General features: G+C 40.9%; 1 long non-coding RNA gene across 1 annotated transcript; it reads left to right on the forward strand.

Moving 5' to 3' along the window:
* Nucleotides 1–701: 701 nt before the first annotated feature.
* On the forward strand, nt 702–3619 carry LOC140037300 (uncharacterized). The gene is made up of 3 exons (XR_011841224.1): nt 702–1286; nt 2647–2707; nt 3437–3619. It is a non-coding gene; the product is annotated as an uncharacterized lncRNA (long non-coding RNA).
* Nucleotides 3620–7498: the final 3879 nt, after the last annotated feature.

The following is a 7498-nucleotide window of genomic DNA, read 5'->3' on the forward strand; positions in this document are numbered from 1 at the left end:
ATAGGCCGAGGAGATGGTAGTGAGAAAGTTTCAGGGATATCTAAGGAAAGTACTCCAAAAGGAGCTTCGCGTGGCTGGGGCCAAGTAAGAGGTGCCTCACAAGGAGGTCAGACCTCAACCCCTCAAGTATCTTGTGGGTACTGTGGGAAGGCCAATCATGTGGAGAGTGATTGTTGGCGAAAAGCAGGAAAATGTTTATGGTGTGGTAGCACCGAACACCAGCTTGCAACCTGTCCCCGTAGATCACGCCTAAACCCTGAACAAGCAAGTGTAGGAGGGACTAAGCCAAGAGTGCCAGCTAGAGCGTATGCCTTGAACCAACAGGCAGTACCTGAACCAACAGAGATAGTAGAAGGTACGATTCGTGATTTCTATTGTTTCTTTAAGTTTTGGCTATAGTGAGACCTGAGAGCCGGAAATGAATATATAAGGAAAGTACCCTACGTTATTCGAAGTGCATGTATGAATTTCGAGGTCGAAATTCTTTTAAGGGGGAGAGAATGTGAGGACTCGCAAATTCCTTGTGTTTTTCTTCAAAAATACCCTTTTATTTGAAAAATTATTATTTAGCAAAGGCCACTACCCAAATATTTCACATTAAGTGTAGATAGACCTAGAAAATAGGGTTTTACGCTTCGGTTTTAAGTTTGGAGCAAAATTTGGGTTTTCGCGATTTTTCGCCGGATGAATTTTCGGTACAGAGTAAGAATTAATTTGGGGATTAAAAGTGACTTTTAAGTGAGAAATAATATGTGACTAGTGGCAATGATATAAGGTTAGTGAATGGGAAGTGAAAAATCTAGTACGTGAGTTTTTAAGAAAAACGGCGCGATCCGGCGGGTCCCGCGCATTACCGGTTGAACGCACCACTTGACCACCACTTTCTTACCCTACAAGCTCATTGATAATTGAGCAAAATATCTTCTTATATTACAGCTAAGGGAACCGAAATTGGTGGCTTATAAGCAAGGGAAAGAAAGAGAAAAATGAGTGGCCAAGATTAGGCCAAGTGTTGGGCAATTTGTGGACATCATTAGTTCTAATCTTTTGGCTTTATTATAAGATAAACTTAGCCTCATTTCTCTTCATATTTCTGCCTAAGAGCCGAGAGGGAGAGGGAAGAAAACACCAAGGGAAATTTCTTCATTTCATCTTCAAATCCAACAATTTAGTGAGAAAATAAACAAAGTAAACCGATTAAACTTGTTCCTAAGTGACTAGGTGGTGATTTGTGGTAAGCTTTGGAAGGAGGAAGCTTGGGCTACTCTTTGTGATCTCTATTCAAGGTAAGAGAGTTTATCTCTCCAAGTTTTACTTCTAATCTTGTTAAATTAAGCCTAGTAACTTGATTTTATGGTGAGATTATGGATGATGAGCATGTTTTAGTAGTTTTCCCCAATTTATTTGATGCACTAGGGCTTATGGAAATTCTGCCCAAATGGTTGTATGATGTTTATATGATGCAATTGAGGTTTCATATGGTGTTGTGGTAGTGATTGGACCAAGAAATTAAGGAAAGATTCACTAGAAACTCAAAATTTCCAAAATCTGGAAAATGGTTCTAACATTCTGTCCGAATTTTTATCTATATGTTAGAGGCTGTTTTGGCCTTAGATCAAAGAATAAAAGTTGTAGAGAATGGAATTTTATAGGTGCCTACAAAATTTCAGCTCAATCGGAGCAACGCAGGACGTGAAAAGTCCAAAATACCCCTACTGTTCTAAGTATTTCCCAGCAGTCCGTTTCTTCAGTTCAGTCCAGTTTATCACGATTTTTGACCAGGATCCATTCTGATTTAGCTCTGGGCCGAAACATGAAAGTTGTAGTGTTCTGAAGTAGCTTTAAAATGCCTCAAAGAAGACCTGATTCGGACTTGTGTGGACTGAGTTATGACCATTATAGTGTTCTGCATTTAAACAGCCGACGAATTGGTTTCTGGTTTAGTAATTCGAGAATTTGACCAAGTTACATTAGAAACTGGACTTAGTGATATTCATGAACATTGTAGCCCTGAGTCTTAGCTTCGAAACGCCATAGGTTTCGTCTTAATCCGATAAGCGTAACCTCAGATAAGTTATTTCCGCTTTTATACGTCAAATCTGTCTTTTGGCTATATGGAATTTCTGCACTTGCTATTGATGTGAATCTTACTATTATGATATTGTGAGCCTATGGAATGGCTCTTGACATAAATTGCTGATATGTATGATGTTGGGTGGTGTTGAAGAAAAATAATGAAGCCTAAATGGCTGGAAAATTAGGTAAACACAAAGGGCATGCTGCCCAAATTTACGCTCGAAGACTAGAGAACTACTTGCAACTCGAGTATGGGTTAAGAGTGATTACTGCTTGAACCATCTAGGGTACTTGAGTCTGCGTGTTCCGAGGTATATAAGTAAGGACTTGGCCGAACTTGTACCCTTGGGAAATGAAATAATGATTGCTCGAAGTACGTTTTCCTTGTACTCTCGACTCACCTGACAACTTCAAGTATAAATGTTACAAAGCTTTATCGTTTAAAAAGCGAGCAAGTGTTTCATGACTACTGTCCAAGTGAATTTCAATTTCTTGATTCTTATTGAACGAAACGTCTAAGTTTCGAACTCTAGTCATGTTTCAAAGTTCTCAAATTGAGTTTTATCGCAGATTTGGACTCCGAACTCGGAGTATAACCTGAAAGTGACCAGTAAAAGCACTATATCTTTTGGTGAGTGCTTTCAAATACTGAATTGAACTTGATACTTGTGCTTGATACGTGCCAATATGATTACATGTCACATGCGTGAATTGTTAGGGCAAGAGTGTACTTTATCGCACTTGCCCTTACATGATATACACTTGTTTATTGTTGCAATTGACTTGACATACTTGTTATGATGCGCGCACTTCCTGGAATTCCAGATACCCTGTGGCGAGTTACTCTAGTCGGGCCGGCAGGGGCTTGGTCGATTGGGTAACGAGCCCTGGGTCTCTTGCTTTGTCGAGTGGAGTGATATCTCCTCGACTAATCGGTATACTCGAGTATTACCACCCGTGTTTATTGAGGATTTTGGGCCCAGCTGGGGGTTTGAACGGTGGACGGAGAGTCGTGTAAGTGGTGTTCTACTGGATTGGTTACTTACTTGAAAGTTGACGGAGTGTCAACTACTACGGGATCAAGCTTCTGGTAATGCCATGGGAATTTGGCTCCTGAGAGTCATCCGTATCCTTATACTTTGGAGTGATTATTGTTTTTTGGATTATTGTTTCTTTTGAAAAATCTCTACATTCGCTCATTTTAAGATTGCTACTTGACATGTTACTGTTCACATTTATGAACTCTTTATACTCGTTACTTTGCTATATCGAAAACTCGTACTTATAAATAATGGTCAATTTGCTATTTGGAACCTCACTGGGCTTTTAGCTCATTCCACTCCATTTGTTTTCCTTTCAGGGGTACGAGCGAGGTGTGAGATATGTAAAGTCTAGCATAGACTAGTTGTTTGATTTTTTTGACTTGTACTCGCGCTATTTCTCGGATGGAACATGTTGTACTGGGATTGTATACGTTTTGAACTAGTTTGATGTATTAAGACTTTGTACCTTGATTCCTATCAATGTAAATTATAAGCTTGAATTGTGAATGTTATTTATGGTTCATGGATGTGTGTACATGACTCGATTGAGATAGTGAGTGAGTCCTGGCGAGAGCTGGGCAGGCGGTCCGCCGAACCCTTTGGTACGCCTTAGGGGGAGGTGGGGTCGTCACAGGCGTCATCAATTTCTGTCCGTTTTGTGTTCAATCATTGTGTCTTGCAATCGGGCCATAGTTGGATTTTCTTATGTGTCAAATCTGTTCGAGTTTATTCCCTTGTTGCGCCGAATTTCTGTCCGTGTTTGTACCCTGTCGCGAGTCCTCAATATTCTATCTGTTTTTGTGTTGGTTCGTTGTCTTGAATCTCCCCATAATTGTGTCCACAAATCTGTCCTAGTGCGTCTTCTAGTTCCGTCCATAGTGCCTTGAAAATCTCTCTTGTGTTCCATCGTTGGCTTGTCTATTGCTGTCCATAATTTCTGGCATCATTGTTTTGAGTTATCCAACTTGTTTACTTGGTTTTTCAAATCTAAACTGTGGTGAAACTTGTTGGTATTTGTGAATCTTGAGAGAACCTACAAGAATCTTGAATTTCTTGAATTTCTTGACCACAATGTTGAAATTCTTGAAGTTCTTGATAACTTCCTTGAAAGTTCTTGAAGGATCTTGAAGTTCTTGAAGATTCCTTGTGTGTGTGAATTGGCCGAACCAAATCTGGAAAATAATCCAATCGGCCAAGCTTGTGTTGTGTTGTTCGTATAAGTAAAAAAAAAATAGAAATGAAAAACAAGAAAGAAAGTCCAAAGTTTATTGCCAAATCAATCACGGATTACATCTTGTATCCAAGACTGCAAAAAGGAAAAAAAAAATTCAAAAGTTTCGGTCCACTACTTCTTGAAGTTCTTGAACCTCTTGATTCTTGGAAATTTGTTTCGTCTGTCTAGCGAACAATTTCTTGTACTCTCGAGCATTGGTGAAAGGCTTTCTTGGAGTCTTTGCTTCTTTCTTGGGAATATCTTGGGTAACCCATTACGGGGGAGCCTGAGGAGGGTTGTTGCGTCACGTTGTTGAGATTCCATCTAGTTGCTATTGTCTTGAACAAACATCCGAAACTGCCTTGGGTGTGTTTGAACAGAAAATCCGAGCTTGAACTTGTGCTTGCAAGTTAAGGCTAATGTGGGTGGGTCTTTAATAGCCTACCTTCCAACCGTACAAAGGGTTTCCAACCGAATTGTTCTTTTGGGAGTTGGAACCGAAACTGTTTTGTGCAATCCTTCTTGGAGTAGAAATTGGAAATTCCTAAAAGTTGTTACAAGAAGAAAAGGTTTTCTAAAAGGTTTCCAACAACTAACTTGTTTCCAAATTCAATTAGGAAACTAAGTGGATATAACTCTCCTAATTCCACTTGGATAAGTCCACTCAAATTAGGAAACTAGGGGTTGCTTGTTTCCTTTTCCATTTTCGTACACTTTCCTAATCTGTCTGCCCTAGGAAACAGTCCAAACTACCCTCTATCGCATCCACATTGCTTCCAAAATTGTGTCTTGCTCTTAGTTACTCTTGTGGGAAGTTTGGTGAACAAATTGAGGACCTTGTGCGGCATTTCTCAAACTACTCGAACCGGCAAGGTAAGGAAGTTTGGTAAGGTCTTTCGAGTGCTTTGGAGTGAAAACACGAGTGTGAGTGAAACATTTAGGGAGTGAAGTGAGGTTCTATTTGTATTATTTTCTTGGTCACTAACGTTGCAGGGCAAAACAAAAGACATGGAGCAAACTAACCAAACTGCCAACTACACGTTGATGTTCAATGCTATGAAATCCGAACTAAAGCGGATTAGTGTGCAACAAATGGAGGAAATGCACAACCGATTTGATGAACTCTCCAAGAGCTTCACGAGGGGCTCTCGATCTAGATCTCACAACCAAAACCACCATGGTACAAAAGAGGTAAATTATGAGGATTATTCGGCAAGTGAGGATGAAGAGAGAGTCGAGAGGCCTAAAAGGGACACTATGATACGGTCCTCGATCAACTTGTTTCAAGACACGTAGCACATTTGCCCAAGGATCTAGCGAGGTTGTCCATCGCTTGTATTGCGGGTCCTAGAACCAACACGGACGACACGAATTGGTTGAAGACGATGGAACGACGACTCCAATTGAGGTGATTACTCAAGTGGATAAGTCGGTAGAACAATCCAGGACCTTCACAAGATTGCTCAAGAACCCTTACCAGAAGCAAGTAAAGCTTGAAATTCTCACAAGGAAGAAAGTCAAAAAAACTAAGTGATCTTATTCGTAAAACATCTACCTAAAACCTTACAAAGCAAACGTATTTATAGGCTAAGGGTTACTAAAACCCTAAGGAAAACAAGGAAGGGAAATTCGGCCATCTTGGGGTCAAGACGGGCCTGCCCATGCTCTACTAACTAACTAATCCAACTCAATTAGACACCAAGGCCTAATGCCCTACTCGGCCAACTCTCTTGGAGGTCCACTTATCTCTTCATGGGCTTGGATCATGGTGTAGATAACTCAATTGTCTCCCTCTAAGCCTTCAATATCTCTATGGACTCCATGTTGGTCTTGGACAATTCGGACAAGGCCTTGGAGGGATTCTTTGAAGAGCTTGGCTCGTGCACGTATGACTGGGCCTAATGGAACTCGAACCGGGTCATTGCGTGGGCCCTGACCCGTGCACACATCAGTCCCCTCCTCTTGAAAAGGATTTGTCTTCAAATCTGAATCCTCCTCGTCAAGAAACGAGCTCAAATCCGCGACATTGAAGATCGCGCTAACATTGTATTCCCCAGGTAGTTCCAGTTTGTAAGCGTTGTCATTGACTCGTTGGAGCACTCGAAAGAGTCCATCACCTCTTGGGGATAACTTGCTTTGACGCTGCTTGGGGAATCTCTCTTTTCTCAAGTATAGCCAAACCCAGTCTCCAGGCTCAAAAATCATCTTACGACAGTGCTTGTTTGCTTGCTGGATGTATTACTGAGTACGCTCTCAATGTTTGCTCGAACGACTTCATGTAACCTACGCACAAAATCAGCTTTCTTTTTCCCATCTAAGCTTGTGCGCTCAGAGAATGGTAAGGGTACCAAATCCAGGGGGGTCAGGGGGTTAAAACCATAGATGATCTCAAACGGTGAGTAGTGTGTTGCACTATGAACAGTTCGATTGTAAGCAAATTCAACGTGAGGCAAACACTCTTCCCAAGATTTAAGATTCTTCTTAATTAGAGCCCGAAGTAGAGTACCAAGTGTGCGATTGACAACTTCCGTTTGTCCATCGCTTTGTGGATGACTGGTGGTGGAGAATAACAATCTAGTGCCAAGTTTAGACCACAAAAGTGGAGAATAACAATCTTTCAAAAGTAACTCAAAAACTTTACATCTCTATCACTAACAATGGTCTTAGGCATGCCATGCAGACGGACAATTTCTTTAAAGAACAAATTAGCAATGTGAGATGCATCGTCAGTTTTGTGACAGGGAATAAAATGTGCCATTTTAGAGAATCTATCAACTACGACAAAGATGGAATCATTACCCCTTGGGGACCTAGGGAGTCCTAAGACAAAGTCCATAGACAAGTCTACCCAAGGATAGTGCGGAATAGGCAATGGGGTATATAGGCCGTATGGATTTGTTTTGGACTTCGCCTTATGACAAGTGACACATCTACCAACCATGCGTTCAACATCTCGACGCATGTGAGGTCAGTAAAAGTGCTCTTGTAACATGGCTAGAGTCTTAACAATGCCAAAGTATCCCATGAGACCACCACTATGTGCCTCTCGAATCAAAAGATCACGAATGGAAGAGTTAGGGACACAGAATTTATCCACATAAAATAAAAATCCAAGCTCCAAGAAATACTTTCCATGTGGATTCTTTATACAAGATGCATAGACTTT

The sequence above is a fragment of the Coffea arabica genome, chromosome 2e (genome assembly GCF_036785885.1).
Source record: "Coffea arabica cultivar ET-39 chromosome 2e, Coffea Arabica ET-39 HiFi, whole genome shotgun sequence".
Lineage (NCBI taxonomy): Eukaryota > Viridiplantae > Streptophyta > Magnoliopsida > Gentianales > Rubiaceae > Coffea > Coffea arabica.